At 44.9% G+C, this 21,136-nt stretch overlaps 1 pseudogene; it reads right to left on the reverse strand.

Annotated features, from left to right (window-relative positions):
* Window positions 1-80: 80 nt before the first annotated feature.
* LOC118857934 lies at window positions 81-17,864 on the reverse strand (annotated as a pseudogene).
* Between the last annotated feature and the right edge of the window lie 3,272 nt (window positions 17,865-21,136).

Below are 21,136 nucleotides of genomic sequence, written 5' to 3' on the forward strand. Positions count from 1 at the left end.
AGAAGAAAGTGATAAGGGCTTGGAATTCCCAGATCTAAGGCTGTAACACTAAGGGTCCAAGGTTAGATTGGAAGTAGGGTCTAGAACTTCTGGCTCATCATACTATTATGATGCTGGACAAGCGAATGCTTTCTTCTGGGCGGGAGTAGAGAGAAGGCTCTGGCAACGCTGCTCTCTATATGGAGAAGATCAAGGTAGGTGTAAGGCAGGTCTAGACCCTTGTTCCGCTCCTGGATGTCCTTGGAGATCGGGACTAGGTGACTCTGGAAGGCAGCCATGCTTTGCCTGTGGGCCTCCTCCATGAAGTGCACATCTGGGTAGATACCCAGGGGCCTCTAAGGACAGGGCAGAAGTAGGTGGGACCAGGCATCTAGGTTCTGCCTTCCTCCCCCAGCCTTGAACTCTCAATTCTCCCACACTTTGGCCTCACCCATCTGGAAATCAGGTCAGGACCAAGCCTCTCAGTCCTGCCCCTGAATCTGAGATCCCTCTGATCAGGTCCCACCCCTGGCCCCGCTGCATGGCTCACCATATCTCTGTCCTGGTCAATGATATCCCAGAAGAGTATTAGGGTGTGGCAATCTGTGGGGACAACCCGGAGCGATCCCAGAAGGTCTGTAGTGCCCTTGGTTACAGGTGGGGGCAGCCTCATGGAAGTGGGAACATTGAGTACCCAGGCACTGAAGCCAAACTAACACCCGTCCCCTCCCCACCCACAGATAGTTAAGTCAGGACCGAAGACTTCCAGCTCCCCTCAGGGGACCTAGGGAGCCTCCTTCACCAGTTCCAAGCCACCAATCTTCTCCTACTCCCACTCCCCTCCCCCCAGCCTTCAGTTCTTAGAAGACCAGGGCCTGACCCGGTCCTAGGTCAACACTCCTACTCTTCCAAGATCTGAGCCCCCAGGAACTCATAGTCCTCAGCTCAGGGACACAAAGAGAGGAAGAAGTTTATGGATCAGCTCACCTGTCCACTGTCGACTGCAGCATGCTGGGCAGACAGTTGAAAATAATCAGTAAGATACTGAACCAAGTCCTGCAGGGTCTCCAGGCAAGTGGGCATACCTGGAAAGGTAGAGCAAGGAGGGAGCTTGGAACTAAGGGGCTGGATATCTATTCCAGAGAGGAACCAATTCTGGGGGAAGATGGCAGAACTGAGTTACTAGGGGCAGAAACCTATACCTGAGCTTCCTTGGCCCAAAAAGCCCTCCATGAAGATCTCCTGCAGCCAGGCCTGGAGTTCTGAGTCCTAGAGGACAGATCTGTGCTTGGGGTAGTAGATACCAATGATATCTGAGACAAATCTGAAACAGTTAACAGATATTTACTAAGCACCGACTGTGTACCCATTATGGGAGAGGCGAGGGTTGATCAATTAAATGTGCAAGCTGGTGCTGAGAAATTATTCTATAGGTGAAGAAGGAGAGGCAAAACATCTTGTTCAAAGACACTTGTCCAGTTGTTATGAGGGAGAAGCATTATAGGAAAGGCTTAGACGTAGCAGTACTGATGGGTGGTGAATGAGCAGAATGGTCCTGCTTGATTGGAGTACAGGATGTATATTGTGTAGTAATGGGACAGCTGGTTGGAAAGATAGTTGGGACCAATTAATCAACATTTATTAAGAGCCTGCTGTGTACTATGTACTACCACATATACAACGGGGACACAAAAAGAGGCAAAAGACAATCCTTGCACTCAAGGGGCTTACAGTCTGATATAACATTGCAAACAAATCTATACCGAGCAAGCAATATACAGAACAAATAGGAAGTGATTAACAGAAGAAAGACACTAGAATTAAGAGGGATGGGGAAAACTTCCTGTAGGTGGTAGAATGAGGGACTCGAAAAATCAAAGAAACAATGTCTTGGACTGGATGTAGTAGAAAGCTGGGGGCCATTGTAGCTTCTTAAGCGTTGACATGAAAATAGCGCTTCAGGAGATTAATCTGATTGCTGCGTACAAGGGGGACTGGAGAAAGAGAGAGACTGACAGAAGGGAAATCAGTTACGAGGCCATTACAGTAGGCTAGGTGAGAGCAGATGAGAGTCTGAACTAGGGTACTAGCAGCAAAAAGTAGAAAGGAGGAGACCATCACGAGAGACATTCTGAAGGCAGAATCAACAGCATTAGGTGATTATGGGATGTAGGAGAGTGAGGGAGAAGGAAAAATCAAAAGATGACTGACATTCCAAACCTGAGTGAGTGGAAGGATGGTTCCATCAACAGAAATAGAGACATTAAAAGCAAATCAAAGAAGAGAGTAGAACACATGATGAGTTTAAAAGGTAGAAAATGGTGCCAAAGTCTAGATCTCTATGGGGAATTGAAGGTTGTAGAGTATAAGGGATTGGCTGAGGGCTGGTGCAGAGAGACATCTGGGGATCTTGGACCCATGGGTCCTTATCCTCACCTGTCCACAGCATCCTAGATCTGCAATCCATCGTCTCAATAGTAATAATTGGCAAGACCCTGCACCCCTCGATCAGCCAAGTTGTGGGGCAAGCAGAAGGAATCGTAGGTGAGGACATTCATCCCTTTGGCTACCGGCTCAAGACAGCCCAGGCGTCCTAGACTTGTAGACTGCGATGAAGCAGAGACACCATCTCCATCTGGAGCAGAGGGCACCTATATCCCTTGCTTCTTCCTCCTACTCCCTCAAGGCTCCAAGCACCTTCACTCCCTACCTTTGCTTCCCCTCCCCATTCATTCTACAAACCTTCATTCGGAGCACCAAGCTAAGGACTGAGAAGACTACAAGATGCCCTCAAAGAAATGATGGTCTAGTAGGTGAGATAAGATAGGGACCCATAATTGTGTAAGAGAGAAAGGAATTTGGTATTGGAAGTACAAAAAATACTAGCCCCACCCTTCCCTTTAAGTTTTGTTAAGTTACCAAAGGGTGGCTAAGAATGGGATGGGAACATTTCCTTGTATATCCGATCTTTGTCAGAGAAACTTGTTGCAAAGATGTTTTTTCTGTTAACCGTTTCCCTTGTAATTTTAACTGCATTGGTCTTGTATGTGCAAAACCTCTTCAATTTTATGTAATCAAGATTGTCCATTCTATCTTCTAAGATCTCCAATCCCTTGTCTCCATTACATGGATGGGGGTCTAAATCTTAAAAGACCTTAAAAGCCTTTAGGTTGGTGAGCTAAAAGAACCAATGAGTTATTCCATTGGCAGCTGGAGAATAGTTCAGCCCAGACACCAGCAGATGGCAGCATAGCAGAAAGAATAGACCAGTGGAGGACTCCCGTCCCCCCCACCCCAAACTCCACTGGAAGCAGAGAGGTCCTGGTCATATGTCTCCTTCTCCCACTGGTGGGAGATTGTGCTCTGCTCTTGTTTCAGGAGGGGGCTGTGATTGCAGCGGGCCTGAAGAGTGTGTGATGGATAGTGATTTACTGGGTTTTGCTGTGGGTGGGGCAGAGAATAGAGAGGGCTGCTGGAATTGGGATGCAATGCCAAGTTTGGACCGCCCAAACTCCAGCCTTCTTTCCTGGCATTTGTTGACAGATTCCTAGAAAGAGTTGCCTACGTCTTTTCTTGTTTCCCTTCCTCTCCCTCGCTATTTGAACCTTTGTAACCTAGCTTCTGACATCACCATTCAACTGAAACTGATTTCTCTAAGATGGGTCTTGGGATTGCAAAATCCCCATGGCTTTTTCTCAGTCTCCCTTCCTCTTGGCAGCCTTTGACACTTGCCTAATCGCTGCTTTTCATTCTCTTTTCCTGGATATATCTTCCCTCCCCCATCTGCCCAAACCCAAACCTTCTCCAAAACTCCCTCTCTGTTGAGGACAAGTTCCATCCTTCCAATCACCCAAGTTCCATCCACTCTTCCTTGCCCTCCCCCTTCCCATATACAATCAGTTCTCAAACCTTATATAATCTCCTCAGTATCTCTCAGAGTCTTTCTCCTCTACACTCATGCAACCACCACCTTATTTCAGGTCCTCATCACAACATCATCTTCATTAAACTTCCAGATTCCAGAGCTGATTGTTGAATTTTCAGTGAGCTTTACACCTTGGAAATGGGCAAATGCTACAAATCAAGGCTTGATTTATTGTTTTGTTGATTGTTTAGACTTAAAAAGTGATAGACAAAATGTTAATAATGTGAATTAAACTTTAAAATGTGTTGTGTGGCCTTTTTTTGGGGGGGGGGAGAGCCAGTTGTTAAAATTTATCAGCACAGACCAGTTTAATATAAAAATTCAGTTCATGTGCCATTCCCTTAGAAAATTCTTTCATAATCCTATTGTTGGTCTTCTCTACTCCCTCAAATGATTATGCATATGCTTATCTACATAAATGTAATCACCGAATAGAACAGAAGCTCCTTAAGGGCAGAGACTGTTTTGATTGTCTTTGTATCTATCTGCAAAGCCTGAAAAGTGGCATGGAAGAGAGAGGTGAGTGCTGGCTGTGGAGCCAGGAAAACCTGATCTCAATATCTGAGTGTGACACATGGGATTCTGGCAAATCATAGGTCCAGACAAAACGATGCTATTGATAATCCCCAGTGCCTAGGAAGGCACTTAATAAATGCATGTTGTACAGAATTAAGTTGTAAACTACCAGATGATTGACAAGAGTGGGCTCCTTCCAAACCCCTGTGTCCTAGGAATGATTTCTCTCTCTTTTGTCCTGACTCTACCCCACCTCAGGCCTGAACATCTGGGTGTGCCTTTCCTGTCTCTTGCCCCGGGTACTAACATCCTAGTTATAGAACTGCTGATTGGTGCTATGAGAGAGATTTCTACAAAGTTCTCTGAAGAAAGAGGCAGAAAGTATTATTTCAGTCTCTGGATCTACTGCATTCTGTACTGCAATTGACAATGCTCAGTTTTCTTTATCTGCAGCTTCAGATAGCCCCACTTCTAACTTTCTCTCCAGGAAGACCTCCAATTCTCAGCCATACCTCCATTCCCCTTTTCCCCGAAATCCCAGATTCCTCTCCTATCCTTGAACTCTTCCCTCACCCCACTCCATTCTACACCCTGGGGTCTTTAGTCACCTTTAGAGAATCTTAGTCACTGGATTTGTCCCCCCTTCTGATGTCCCCAGCCTCTTCATTGTTCCCACAGTCCAGGCCCACATTCCAAAGATCTCCCACTCCCCTCCCCTGCCCCAGTCTCTACAATTCCCCTTTCTCTGACCTTATCCATGAGGCCCCCAAGTTTAAAGAGGTCCATGCATCCTATAGTATTGATGTGAAATGTAGAGCAAAAGTGAGGGATAAGCAGCTGGGGGAAGGAAAAGTGAGAGATGGGGATGCCGTTCCACCTCAAGTCCCAGTCATGTGATACAGTAGAAAGTATTTTGGATTTGGAGTCAGAGGACTAGGATTCACATCTTGGCTTAGCCACTTTCTATCTGGGCAATGCTGGACAAATCACTTAACCTCTCTGGGACTCAGTTTCCTCATCTGGAAAATGAGGGGTTTGTACTAGATGATTTCAGTGGTCCCTTCTACTTCTAAATCTATAATCCTTTGAACCCTCATGAAGGTCTCTGACATTTTGGAGAGAGGGTCAGATGGCTGGAGCTAGGAGGCAATGTGGAAGAATCCTGACCTTGAAGACTGGATGGCACATGGGCAACCGATGTATAGTGGCTACAGCAGAAACAAAGTGGGTGCAGAGCCGGTGAGTGACCATCTCATGGATGAGGAACTCTGAATTTTGGACCCAGATCTTGGCCAGAAGCTAGTCCTCCTCTGAAGCACTTGGCAAGAAGATGGGGTTGTCAGGGCCTGGAGTCTGGCTGAGCTAATGAGCAAAGGGGACACCCGAGAGACAAAGACAGATGGAAGAAATGTTTTCTGAGCCTTTGATCATCACAAGGTCAACAAAGACATTTCCCGAGTCATAAATCTACATGATATTCAGAACTGGGAGGAATCTCAAAGACCCTCTAATCCAGCCCCCCTCACAGAACAGAGGATAGGGACTAGGAGAGGGGAAGTGATCAGTGGCAAAGTCAGGAATAGCATTCAGGCCTTCTGGCTTCCAGTTCAGTGCTCCATAAGATGCCAAAAAATGTCATCACCATCTTCTCCCTTTTAAAAACATGCCAGGCAGAGCCAAGATGGTTGCTGGAAAGCAGGGACTTGCCTAAAGCTGTCCCCCAGGACCCTCCGAACACCTATAAAAATGGCTCTGAACAAATTCTAGAACTGCAGAACCCACGAAATAGCAGAGGAAAGCAGGGCTCCAGCCCAGGACAGCCTGAATGGTCACTGGGTAAGGTCTATCACATGGAGCTGGGAGCAGAGCGGAGCAGAGCCCAGTGAGATCCACGCCCAGACCAGCCAGACCGGGAGCTGGGTGGAACAGGCCCTAGCACCCTGAATCAGTGAGCTGTAGCAGTTACCAGACTTCTCGACCCACAAACACCAAAGACAACAGAGAAGGTTAGTGGGAAAAGCTACAGGGCAGAGTGAAAGGAGTTCCCTGCTCGGGGAGCAGCAGAGGTGGTGCAGCTCTGAGGACAGAACTACAGGTGCAGTTGCTTCTGGCCCCAGGCCCACTTGGTGGGAAGAATTAAGTGGCAGATCAGAGCAGGAGTGCAGAGCCTGGTGAAGGTCTGAGTCGTGGTCCAGGTTGGCGGTTCTCGGGGGAGGAGGAGCACTGGTGTGGCAGAGCTTGGTGTGTAGAAATAGCTCTGAAAACAACAGTGCAGCCCCTCAAGCTTGGGACAAAGTACTCTCTATAAGCAGTCATACCCCAATGAAAAACTCAAGGGTCAAGTAGTTGGCTGGGAACATGTCCAGGCAGCAAAAACGGACTCAGATTCAGACTCAGACTTTGGAATCTTTCTTTGGTGACAAAGAAGACCAAAACATACAGCCAGAAGAAGTCAACAAAGTCAAAGAGCCTACATCAAAAGCCTCCAAGAAAAACATGAACTGGTCTCAGGCCATGGAAGAGCTCAAAAAGGATTTGGGAAAGCAAGTTAGAGAAGTAGAGGAAAAAATGGGAAGAGAAATGAGAGCGATGCAAGAAAACCATGAAAAACAAGTCAATGACTTGCTAAAGGAGACCCAAAAAATACTGAAGAAAATAACATCTTAAAAAATAGACTAACTCTAATGACAAAAGAGCTCCAAAAAGCCAATGAGGAGAAGAATGCCTTGAAAGGCAGAATTAGCCAAATGGAAAAGGAGGTCCAAAAGACCACTGAAGAAAATATTACCTTAAAAATTAGATTGGAGCAAGTGGAAGCTAGTGACTTTAGGAGAAATCAAGATATTATACAATAGAACCAAAGGAATGAAAAAAATGGAAGACAATGTGACCTGGAAAATATATCCAGGAGAGATAATTTTAAAATTATTGGGCTACCTGAAAGCCATGATCAAAAGAGAACCTAGATATCATCTTTCAAGAAATTATCAAGGAGAACTGCCCTGATATTCTAGAGCCAGAGGGTAAAATAGAAATTGAAAGAATCCACAGATTGCCTCCTCAAAAAGATCCCAAAAAGAAAACTCCTAGGAATATTGTTGCCAAATTCCAGAGCTCCCAGATCGAGAAAATACTGCAAGCAGCCAGAAAGAAACAATTTGAGTATTGTGGAAACATAATCAGGATAACACAAGATCTAGCAGCTTCTACATCAAGGGATTGAAGGGCTTGGAATATGATAGGTCAAGGGAGCCAGGATCAAAATGGAGAATCACCTACCCAGCAAAACTAAGTATCATGCTCCAAGGCAAAATATGGATTTTCAATATAATAGAGGACTTTCAAGCTTTCTCAGTGAAAAGACCAGAGCTGAATAGAAAATTTGACTTTCAAACACAAGAATCAAGAGAAGCATGAAAAGGTAAACAAGAAAGAGAAATCATAAGGGACTTACTAAAGTTGAACTGTTTTGTTTACATTCCTACATGGAATGTGTATAATTCATGAGACCTCAGTATTAGGGTAGCTGAAGGGAATATATATATATATATATATATATATATATATGTATATATATATAGACAGAGACAGAGAGAGAGAGGGCACAGGGTGATTTGAATATGAAGGGATGATATCTAAAAAAATAAAATCAAATTGAAGGGTGAGAGAGGAATATATTGAGAGAGGGAGAAAGGGAGAAATAGAATGGGGTAAATTATCTCACATAAAAGTGGCAAGAAAAAGCAGTTCTGTTGGGAGGGAAGAGGGGGAAGGTGAGGAGGAATGAGTGAATCTTGCTCTCATTGGATTTGACCTGAGGAGGGAATAACATACACACTCAATTGGATATCTTACCTCACAAGAAAGAGGGATGAAGGAGATAAAAAAGAGCGGACAGTAGAAGGGAGGACAGATAGGGGGAGGAGGTAATCAAAAGCAAACACTTTTGAAAAGGGACAGGGTCAAGGGAGAAAATTCAATAAAGGGGGATAGGATAGGAAGGAGCAAAATATGGTTAGTCTTTCACAGCATGAGTATTGTGGAAGGGTTTTGCTTAATGATATACATTTGGCCTATGTTGAATTGCTTGCCTTCTTAGGGAGGGTGGGTGGGGAGGGAAGAGGGGAGAGGATTTGGAACTCAATGATTTAAAAGCAGATGTTCGAAAAAAAGTTTTTGTATGCAACTAGGAAATAAGATATACAGGCAATGGGGCATACAAATCTATCTTGCCCTACAAGAAATTAAGGGAAAAGTGGATGGGGAGGAGTGGGGTGACAGAAAGGAGGGCCAATCAGGAATGGGGCGATCAGAATATATGCCATCTTGGAGTGGGGAGGAGGGTAGAAATGGGGAGAAAATTTGTAATGCAAACTCTTGTGAAAATCAATGGGGAATACTAAAAAATTAAATGAATAAATAATGATTTTTAAAAAATCATTTCAAAATAATTTTTCAATAAAACGTTCACTTCCAAATGTATCCTTCCCAATATTTTCCCAGGAAAGTCGCTCTTTGTAGCAAGAATTCCAAAAAATAGTAAACGGACTTTGATCTTGATTTCATCTATGTGGGCATTTCCATTATGATGCAGGCTGCAACCTCTCAGTTCCTCATTAAGCAGTTTTTTAAGAATTGTCATGCACTCCCCCCACCCCAAATTGTTACCTGATGGTCCCTGGTACTAAGCCTATTCAAGCTTAGCTAGCCTAGAATAGACATACCACATGTGCTTCATGTCTTTGAGATTCCAAGGTCAAATCCACACCTCTAAAGGATTTCAGTGGTAGATATCATCATAAGTCATTAATATAATACATTTATGTCCATCATCTTCTCCCACTCCATCCCATCTCCTCTCCTCCATGACCCCTCTTACCTGGATGGCAAGGGGCAGGAGTGGCCCACCGTCTGGACTCGCCCACCGTCTGGACTCCGGTGTAGCAGAGTCATTGGGGCAGCCATGAATGGGGACTTCCATCAATGAGACCAAGAGAGAGGCCTGAGAGAAGGCTATGATCCACCAGATACAGAGAACCCTTCTGAAAGGAAGAGAAGGGCTAAAGATAGGCCTTCTAACTGTATCAAGTCCAATTCCAAAAGACTCAGAAGGAAGGGGTAAGTGTAACTTGGAACAAAGAGGTACAGTGGACCTGGAGTCAGGAAGAACTGAGTTCAAGTGTGACCTCAGGCACTCAATAGCTGTGTGACCTTGGACGAGTCACTGAACCCTTTTGCCTCAGTTTCCTCATCTGTAACATGGGGATAATAATGGCACCTACCTCCCACAGTTATGAGATGTGAGATAATAATTGTAAAGTACTTAGAGCAGCACCTGGCGCGCAGTAAATACTATATACATGTTTACTGTTATTATCCTGAGGTATCTAGATGGCTTATTGGATAGAACACTGGGCAAGAAGTCAGGAAGACCTGAGTTCAAATCCGGCTTTAGACACTTATTAGCTGGGCAAGCCAGTTAACTTTTGTTTTCCTTAGTCCACAGGAAAAGAAAATGGCAAGCCAGCAAGAAAATCCTATTGGTCCATGGGGTCACAAAGAGTCAGACATGACTGGACACCAACAAAAGTTATTGTTACTATTATTAAAGTCATCTTAGTCATAGATTTATATCACAAGACGGCAGAGCTAGAAGGGACCTTTGGGATGATTCTCATTTTGTGGAGGAGGAAAGGGATAGGACTTGCCTGAAGTCGTATATTTAGAGTCAGGAAGTCATATATTTAATTAGAGACCAGTTCTCTTACATTTCCCACAAACTAACCAGCCTACGCAAACTTTTAGAGGGCTAGCCCCAGGCTATGTCAATAGATGTACATGGAGAGCCAGAGCTGTGACTTCATGAGTGTGGGGATCCTTCCGTGGATGCAGATCCCATAATTTGCAACCTGGAGTTGCCTGGAGGCACTAAGGTGTAAGTGACTAGACTATGGCCACACAGCCAATATACATGAGGAACAGGATTTGAAGCCTAGACTTCTTAATTCCAAGGCTAACTCTCTCTTCATTCTGCCATGCATGCCGTCTCTCATAGGATCTCCAAATCAGCTTTCCACCCTATTGCCATTTGTTAGGCTAGCTCTGGACATCCAGAAAGCTTTCTCCAGCTTGAAACTGGTGACAAATCGCTAAGGCCCCTTGAATGAGTTTGTGAACTGGTTTATCATCATACAATTTTTTTTAAAAGGTCATTCTCAGGATAAAAATAGGCACTTCACAAATTGTCTAAAGGGGGATTACATATTAATTCCTGGCCAACATGGCCCTGTTCCCTCCGCTTTTGGCATCACAGATTAAAAATACCCATCAGATAACAGTGAGATATTCTCTGTGAGAAGAGAATTGGCAGATTTAGCGGAGGACTGGATGCCCATATTCTTAGGCAGTTGTGGCTAGAGGAAGGAGGGAGAACCAACAATAAGGGGTCTGAGGATCTGGATGACTGAGTCCCTCACTTCCAGCTCCTCCTGCAGGCTGGTACCTGTCCTAACATGGGGGCCACCATGTCAATGGTGCCAGGGAAGTTGTTCTGGAGGCTGTGGCAGCATCGGATCAAGACAGGATTGAGGCCACTCAGGAACTGAGAGGCAACAAAGGTGTCTTCTTGCCAATGGTCAGCTATATACTCTAAGAGGTAGAAGATAGCAGGGTCACTACCCTACTTTTTTAGGGGCCCAAGTTCTTGGCTTCTCAGCGTGGGACAAGAGGATAAGGTTTCTTCCCCCACAACTCATTTGTTAGTTTAATAGGGTGCTGTCGCTTTAAAAAACAAAGGATTTGAGTCTTTCTGACTCTGTTTGAAGGAACCCAGTCCCCATCTGTTTTTCTGGGATCCAGGCATTTCCAACTATCCTAAGAGATCATAAGCTGTTTGAGGCATGGATGGTTTCATTTTTGTCTTTGAATCTCCAGTGCTTGACTCAGCACATGGTAGGTTATTAATAAATGGTTGCTGATTGATCCATCCATGGTGTAAACTGATGCAAACACAGTCCTATGGAGTAGCAGGGTAAACTAGGATGAGGAAGAGGGGGATGGAGGAGAATTTGAAGAGATTTCCAATTCAGTCATAATAGGAAAGGAAGTGGCCTTATCAGAGAACTAAAAAGGAGAGAGTTACTGCCAAAAGTGGGGAGAGGAAGGAGGCGAGAAGGGGACTGGAGTCTGGAGACTCAGGCTCCCCTCCTGGTTCTGCCACTCAATGGCTCTATTGAATCCTTTGCATCTTATGCATTTTTGGTGGTCTGTGACACAGGAGACTCTGGCACAGGACCACTCAGCATGGTGAGCCCTCATCAGAGATGGTGCTGTGCTCCATGAGCAAAGCAGAATTGAAATAGCTCAAAAGAAACTCGAGATGCACAAATTTAGAGAATCCACCCCAAATATTCACATGGGCTATTTGTGCCCGGCCTGTGGTAGAGCATTCCAAGCTTGTATTGGTCTGATCAGCCACAGTCAGACACACTGAAACTTGACTCTAGCATAGTGATGTCATTCTGGTCCTCTTTGAGAATAAAGGACAACAACCAAACCATTTTTGGTAGTAGTGAAATAAAGGCTTTTACATTACCTACATATTATCCCTTGGTTATCTCATAAAGTACCAAGATTTGATATCACTCTTAGGTAAACAACTCATAAACCCGTATATTTTCCTTGAACTTCAGTCTTCAGGCTAGACAGCTCTTCTGGGATGACTTAGTAACTTCAAACTCAACATGATTCTGTCCTTGAGCATATCACATAACTTCTCTAGGTCCTAGTTTTCTCCAGTAAAACTGATCCCTTCCAGTTCTGACATTCTATCATCCAGTTTATAAAACTGAACTCATTATCGTGTCCCCAAACCTGCTCTTCATCCTAACTACTCTGGCTCTGCGAATGGCACCACTATTCCTTGAGTCACCTAGGCTTGAAACCTCCAAGTTGTCTTCCCATTCCCTCACCCTATGTGATAAGTTGCCAACTCTATCAGTTTTACCTGTACAACATTTCATCCATCTGTTTTCTCCAGTCACACGGCTACCAACTTCTCAGGCTTTCATTAGCTCCTCTCTAGGAGGTATTATGATAGTAATAGTCTGTAGGCCTCTTAATTGCCTTTGACTCCTGTCTCTTCCCCCTCCAGTAGATCCCCTACAGAGATAATCTACCTAATGTATGTCTGATCACACCATTCCCCCCTCCCTCCCAGGCTCCGAAACCTTCAAAGGGCTTTCATTACCTATTGAATAAAGTCCAGACTCCTGAAAACTTAGCATGTAAGGCCCCACCCAATGTAGTTCCAATCTACTGTTCCATTTTTACTTCACACTACTATCCTTTGCACATAGCATATACTCAACCATTCTCTCTATTAGCCCCATGTTTTCCTGCCCCTGTGCTCACCCAAATCTTCTACATCTGGAATAAACTCCTGCCACTATCTCCCCACTCCCGTCCCTAATCTCTAAGTCTGTTGGACGCTTATCCATCTTTCAAGACCTAGATCCCATGCTATGGATCCTTCCCTATGCCCACAGACCAAAGTGATCTTTCCCTGCTCAGGTCAGTTTCAACACTTTGTGCCTTTTTAGTGCATTTGTATTACACTGATTTATATTACAGAATATTTGCCAGGAACATTTCAATTAACAGGCCTATGGGAGATGGGGGCTGGGACGGGGGGTGAGGAAGAAGGAACAAGATTGTCTTTCTGTACCCCTCAGAAGACAACTGATAATGGAAACTAGACTAGAGGGGGACCTTTAGAGTTTATGTTGGACAGGAAGTAAGTCAAAGCCAACTGGAAATGATCATGGTCACATCAGGAAATAAGCTTGTATGAGATAGGAATTGATCATATACAGGACAGGATTGTCACATACATAGCCCTGGGGTGGGGGTGGGGGTGGGGGGGAGAAACCTTGCACAGGAAGTGAGTTTATATTGGACAAGAAGTAAAGGCAGACAGGAAGTGCTCTTGGTCACATCAGGAAATAAGCTTGTACAAAATAGGAAGAGTGATGTATACAGGACAGGAAACTAGCCCAAAGGGGAGGGAGGGAAACCTGGGCAGTAGGAAGTGAGTTTATGTTGTACAGGAAGTAAACCACTGAATACAGAAAGTGATTTCCTTTAGGGTGGAAAGCAGAAGATTTGTAGGCTGGCCATGGTTGTTGGAGGCCATAGCTGCTGCTGCTCTGCTCTACGGGGCTGAGGCTTTGCTCCATCGATGTGTCCTCCTCCTCTCCTCCATACTCAGGGTGACAGACCTGAAACTTTTGACTTCAAGAACATGAAGATTTCATGGATTTCATCCAGATTCTTCCAGGGGCCTTTGTGGTCCATCATCTCCTTCATTTTCAATCCCATTTGTCTGAAGGAAGAAAGGAAGGAAGAGAGAGAGAGAGAGAGAGAGAGAGAGAGAGAAAGCTGGAGCAAGGGGAGAGAGCTGCATGGGGCCTGGGCCTGGGCATGGGGATGGGAAAGCAGTCTCATGGGGGCATGTTGCAAAGCTTGAGGACCATGTTCTTGGTAGTGAAGGATTAAAGATTTGAGTCCAGCTCCTTCAGATTATCAGCATCCAGACAGCTAGGCAACCCTTGGAAATAATCACTCCACCTGGGGACAGAGGAGATAGAGATGGGAGAGAAGACAACTGGTTCATTCCAGGTCCCATATTTGTGAACAAACATGGAGATGAAAGGCAGTATGGCAAGGACATAAGTAAGAGGGTATGTATTAGGGACAAAATAAATCAGCATTTGGGACAGGAAGAGGATGATAGGTGGAAATATTATGACAATATTTCTCAAAATAAAAGTCAGGATCAGGGTCTGACATTCCTTTGCAAAGCTTTGCTAAAAACATACTCTTTTTGAAATTTGGGTGAGTGCAATATGTATGATCAATGTATGAGCTAGGTGGTTCAGTGGATAGAGCACTGGGCCTGGAGTCAGGAAGACCTGAGTTCAAATGAGGTCTCAGATATTTACTAGCCGAGTGACCCTGAGCAAGTCACTTAACCCCTGTTTGCCTTAATCCACAGAGGAAGAAAATGGCAAGGTTATCTTTGCCAAGAAAACCCCAGAGACAGTACTGCTGTGTTATGGTCCACAGGATCATGAAGAGTCAGACATGACTGAACAACAACAATACATGTGATCATACTCTTTCTCCCTATATTCTCATCTCAATCCACCTCAGCCCCGTCCCTATTCCATTGGGCCCTTTGGAACCCTTGCTCTATTATTACCTTTCCTTTAACCTAGATTTCTTCACTTCATGATCTTTCTGTCATCTTGGGTGACCAAAAACATGGGTCTGTCCAAAAGGTACTGAATTCCTGACCACTCTCTCCTGCATACGGTGCCCCTTTCATCCTCAAGCACTTTGACAGCAGGAGGAGGAGGAGGTAAACATACTTTTGATTTCTCATTTCACTTCCAGACTGTCTCTTCACCATTATCACTCCATATCCTCTTTGATGTTTATGCCATACATTTTATAGCACCCAGTCTAACTCCTTGTAACAGGCATGTGTCAGTCTCTAGAACCTTCTCTTTCCTTTCTCAAGGAATCCAGTACCTGGTTTACAGTCTTCTTCTCTTCAAGCTTAACAAACGTTGTAATATTCCTTAAATATCCTGGTCTCCTGGTTTATCATCCTCAGCTCCTGTGACTTCTATCTTTACTCCCCCTCAGGCACACACAGGATTGATCCCATCACCCCAAATTTTTTTTTACCTCCATTATTTAGAATTCTGAAATTCTTTTATTTGAGCATAATGTCTTATCCTTCCATCTCTTCCTCTCCTAGATATATTCTTTGCTTTTGCCGCAAAATCAGGCCCCTCTATTCCTCCCTGTTCTCTCAGTCCATTACCCCTGTTCTGGCTTTCCTTCTCTCCCTTTGTAGTCATGACTCTGTGGTACATCAGTGTACCCTATGGTTGAACCATAGATCATCAGCTACTTTGGCATCCCTTGCCCCCTTGTCCTACCATCAGTCTTGTCTTGCTAAATGCCAACCCTGGGTTATTCCCACCACCTGCCTTCTCCATTCCCAAAGGCTCCTTCCCTACTACCTAAAAACATGCCCAAATCTCCCCTATGCTTAAAAAGAACACATTTGTTTGACCTTGTTATTCCCTCAAGCTATCATCCTAGATCTCTTTAATCACCTCCGTTTCCTTAATTCCCACTTATTTCTCAAGACTCCTTGATTCTATTTTACTGAAACCACTCTCTCCAAAGTTACCAGTGGTCTTTTAGTTCCTATGAGTTTTTCTTAGGCCTTATTCATCTCTACCTTTCTGAAGCTCTATAATTTCTCTTCCTTGGCTTTTGTGACAGTACGCTTGCTTCAGTGTCTTTCGACTGTTTGTCTACTCTTTCTCAGTCTCCTTTGCTGGATCGTGATCGGTGTCTGACCCTTCATCATGGGTGTCCTCCAAAGCCCCAAAGGCCCTCTTCTCTTCCCTCTCTACTTTCTCTCCCTCTGTATTCACATCATCTTCCATTACCATCCCTGTACAGATGACCTACAGATCTATACATCCATCCCTAATCTCTCTCCTGAATCCCATCTGGTTCTGGTCCTGTACTACTAACTGCCTACTGGGGCAGAGAGGTAAGACTGAAGGACAGAGAGAAGGGAAACTCAGGAAATAAATAGGGGGAGGTGGGGGAGAGAGAAAGTAAACGCTAAAGGACCTGGGAAAGTGAATATGGAAAAGGAATAAGGACAAAAGAAAGGTAGGGGAGGAGGGGTGCTGAAAGGTTAAATGTATCCCCTCTACAGCTTTATCCCCTTTCAGTACTCACTGACATTCTGCATGACTATAGAGGGTCCACAGCCCCCTATTGAGGCCCCCAAAGTACCCATGGGCCTGCACACACAAGCACATATAGGGGCCTCAGACACCTCTCCAGTGGTAGAGTTCTTGTTCTGTTTGTTTGCTTTTGAACTAGGCCTGTGATTTCACTGGTAAAAGGAATCCCTGAGGAGGAAACTACCTATGCCAAAGCAAACACTAGTTGTTTGTGATTTGTAGTCTTACAGAGTTACCTGCGGCACCAAGAGGTTAAGCAACTGGCCCAGAGTCATACAGACAGTGTGTGTTCCTCTCAGATAATATTGAATCTCCTTCTCCACTCGGGTTGATGACATACAAGGCTCTTGCCCCCAAATTCCAGAGCTGTGGGTGTGTCCAGCAGCGAATCAGAGAAGTCTGAACACAGAAATTTGTGACGTTAGCCAGTTAATAGATTTGGGAGGGCCTTAAATCCACAGGGGTTGGTCTGTCCTCAAGGTGAGCAATCGACGGTAGTATTTAGCCACAGTAGCTCCAGACTCCCTTTTCTTACCTGTATTTCTGTTGTCTATGAGTTCCAAACAGTGCTGCTCAAGGAGGATTGAGGAAGAGTCAGCCAGATCACTTTGGCTAAGGGTAAATGGAGGAAAATGTGGAGTGAGAGGAGAAAGGAAACCTCCCCTCCACCCCTAAACTTGACCCAAATATCATACCCAACCTTGACCTCAAACTTTACCTTAATACCCCTAATCTCAGTCTGGCAGTGACCTTGACTGAAAGCTGATTCTGACTCAAAACCTCAACCTGAACCAGAAATCAAAGAATGTCAAAACTGAAAGGACACTTAAATTCCTTCTAAAATATGACTACCCCGAAATAAGTCTCAATGCCACTGTCTGACCCTGCCCTATCTCTGACACCAGGGATCCTCAAACAATTATTCTTGGCACTGAATATGTGTGTCTTTCCTTCCCTGAGCATCCCAGTTTCTGTCTCTCAACATTTTTGCCTTCCGTCTATCTGGCATGTTTCTATGCTACATGTCTGTCTCTCTGTCTCCCTCCTAAACACTAGGTGCACAGAGGTCTGAGTTCCCAGTGTCATTGTGGGGAGGTGTATTCTCACCTGCTCCATCCCTGAAAACCAGGCTCTCTGCGCCCTCCAGCCACTGGTAACAGGGCAAATGGAGGGAAAGGCCTTTAGGGGAAATGAGTTGGAGCCATTGGCAGAACCGGACATCAGGGTTCAAAGAGGGCAAGGACCTGGGCTGTTCTGGGGGTGCCTGGTGAAGTCACAGCAACAACTCAGAACCCACATCCTGGAGCATCCTCACTTCAAAATCCTCTTCCTGGTGGCAGAGGACACAAGGGTTTGTTAGGGGAGAGGGAGGGAGAGGAGGCTAAGAGCAAGAGAGGAATCTTAAGACCAGGAGGTAGGTGGAGGAAGATCAGAATCAGGCTTGTTTTTAACTTTCCACCTCTTGGTGGAAATCTTTCCCAAAGTTGCCCTGGGGGCATGGGAAGGCTTTCTCCTGCTGTCCTCACCAAACTGATTGAGATGTTGTCCCAGGACGTTATTCCCAGAAAGGAGCCTGTGGCCACTCTAACAACATACACCCCCATCTGATAATGGGAATAAGGAGAGGGAGGAAGGCAAAGAAAAGCAGAGGCCAAGGAATCAGGGCAAGGGGGCTATTGGAGATGGTGTTGAAATGACTAGGACTGAGATCAAATGAGAATGGGGACAAGGTTGAAACATGTTGAAACAATTATATTTGAGATCAGGAATGGGGACAAGGTTAAGACTGGAGAATGAGTGTGAAGACCAGTCCAGAGCTGGGGTCAGATAATGGGTACGTTTGGAAGTTTGAGGCATCCTCTTAGACCTTACCATGGTCTCCTCTGCCTCTGTCTCAGTTTCATGCCTCCTACTTCATCTATAAAGGAAGTAAATGGGCTGGAACCTAGACAGTCCCACTCCCAATGTCTCCCTGATCTTAGCTAACCCTCCCAGGAAGGATCACAAACTAAGAAAGTCGAGGTGTCAAGGAATAATTGGGGTGTAACCTAGGGTTCAGGCATGGATCATTTGCTTAAGACTTTAATTGTTGATGAAGAGGAGGATTATTCAATACCACATGACTGCACTGGGGTGGAGAAGATAGTCGGGACCAGAGCTTGGGAGAAGAGAGATTCTTTCTTTCTGCTTCTAGAGAAAAATCATATGTGGTTCCAGGTCCTCTTCTGGGAGAGACCTTGTGAGAAAGAAAACTGACTTTGGAAAACAGACATGGAGAGGAAATCCTGCTCCTCAACATGTCCTTGGTTTACAGTTGGCCACCTTAGAAACTTTGAGTCATAATTCTCTCCACCAGTGAAGAGAGTCTTAAGCAAATATGTTCCAGATTTGAAACTTGGGTTAAGTTCCCCTTAAGGTCAGCCTGTCTCATGTCCAACCTTAACACCAGGCCAGACCAGTCCTGTCAGGACTTTCTTTTGAAAAGTAGATAAACATCCCCATTTCCCTCTCCATTCTCAATCAAGAAGTCCCATCTCTGACCACCTTCATTTTGTTTCCCCAGCAAACGTCCAAGATCCCTTATTTCCCCCAAACCCAGCCAGCCCCACTTCGTATCTTTGTGACTGTTCTTTCTTTTGCCCAGAATTCCCTCTTCCTGCCTTTCACCCATCCTGTCCCCCCTCCTCTCAAAAAATTAATCAGCCTCTCTGCCTTCAGTCTGGGCCACCTCTGCTTCATTTCCACTCCAATCTAAGCTAATCTATATTTCTTTAGCACTTTCTATATCTAAGACATTGTGCTAGTGGCTGGAAATACAGTGACAAAACGAAAAACAATCAAGGAGCCGTACTGGGGCTGTAAACAGCAGACCTTATTACAGACTTCACCAGTTTGGTGACATCTTCAAACTTGGCTTTGGTAGCTTTTAGGAGGAGGAAGCCCAAAGAGAATTCTTTCTCCCTCTTGTACCATGTAGAAGGAAGTGCTACTGGGAAGGTGGAGCCAGGTCTGATTTCAAAGTGCCAGCTCCCCTGCTCTGCTCCAAGACTCCAGCTGGACATGACATTCATGGCTAATTCCACTCTGCTTCCAGCTTAGCTAATGTAGAAATAGGAAAGACGAAAGTCTGGACACTGCTTCCCCTTTCTCCCCTCTCCCATCTGTGCCCAAAGCATCCTAGGGCTCATTTATTCAGTTTAGTATCAGGTTGGGTGCTATGATGCCCCCATCCCCCAGCCCAACTTGTTTTGTCATGTATATCCTGTATTCAGTTATGAATAAAGAAAATCAGACACCAAATATCTTTCTGGTATGATTAATGCCAATGCCAGTAGACATTCAGGAAGAAGCTTTGATTCCTTTAGAGATGAGAGGTGTATCTCTGATTTAGTGTGGACCGAGGTAGATAAAGAGAATGGGCACTAACACCGAATGGAAGTCCCACAAGCAAGGAAGGCAACATCTAGGCAAGTTTCCAATAGAAAGACCTAAAGCAGAAAACCATAATTTCAAATACTTGCTTTGCTTGATTGAAGAAACAGAGAGGTTGCAAGCCATAGGACAGGGAAGTACCAGTTGGTCGGGTCTCCCACCCATAAAGGTCCTGTGGAAATGGAAGACTCATAAGAACACTTTCATGGGTCCTATCCCAAAAAACGCCCCTAGCTGCTCACCCCGGTTCACACCCTCACCTTAGCTTCTGCTAAGATCTCATTGGAGCAGGGCATGATAGAGAACTCCCGAGGATAACAAAGCTACTCTAAATTTTCCCTACACCCCAGCTCTGGAAATGTCAGAAAGGAATGATATTGCATTCTAGTCATCACTGCCCTGCCAGCCTACACCCTGATGGAGCCTCAGCAAAGACTAGGTCTTCTTAAACCTAGTACTGAAGTTTCCCCCCCTCCCCAAGCCCTGCCCAATTCCATCACCATTTCATCACAGTCCCACCTACTCCTGCCTCTCTTCTTCTCCTTTACTGCTTATGGATACTCATCTCCTTCACCCAGCCTTGCTGTCTTCCCTTCTCCCTCTTGGCCTGTCAAGTTCCTAGTCTGACATCAGTTGTCAACACAGCAATATAAGCCCCAACATCCCTATGGAGATTGTGAGGAAAACCTTCCCCTGCAAAGCAATTTGAAGCTGGACTATTTCTGCTTACATAGAAAGAAATAGTTCATCTCAGGCATAGCTGATGAATAAAGTCTCAATTATTCTGGTCAGCCTTGAAGGCTCGGGAATGTTGATCAGTCAGGTTATGTATGTGAGACTGAACTCAGAGACGGTCTTTTCCGAATTCAGGATCGGTCTTTTGGGCAACTTGGTTTTGGCACACATTCAACACTGTTGGAGACTATTGATGAAGGTGGCTGTGATTGGGAGGTGGGGAGTGGGCCAAGCTTCTATACCAAGCAGTTTCACATCATCAGACTGAAGAATTTAGGGTCTTAATCACTAATCCTTAACAAAGACCACAATTCTCCTACAAAGTTTACAAAATTTCTCCTGATATAAATTTCTTTAGCAAGAATTCTTTTGGAATTGATATTTAGAAGAGCGCATATTCCTACAGGAATATGAGGAGGAGAAAACATTCCAAGCATTCAGAAGGACACAGGGACAGATATGTAGAGCATGTTCTAAAGAGATGTTTCCGTAATCCTGTTTGACTGGAGCATGACAGACTTTGATAGAATGTGAAGTGGGAGGGGAGTAGGAGAGGGGGAGTAGAGTGCAGATAGAGTGGGTGAGAAAACAAAGCTATTGAGGCAGGCTTGAGCCCAGATTGGGAATGGCCTTGAATGCTTACCCTAAGGATTTTGGAATTTAATTGAAGGGCAATGAGAAGTCATTGAGACTATGCTATTTTTTTCAT

Source organism: Trichosurus vulpecula, chromosome 7 (genome assembly GCF_011100635.1).
Source record: "Trichosurus vulpecula isolate mTriVul1 chromosome 7, mTriVul1.pri, whole genome shotgun sequence".
Taxonomy (NCBI): domain Eukaryota; kingdom Metazoa; phylum Chordata; class Mammalia; order Diprotodontia; family Phalangeridae; genus Trichosurus; species Trichosurus vulpecula.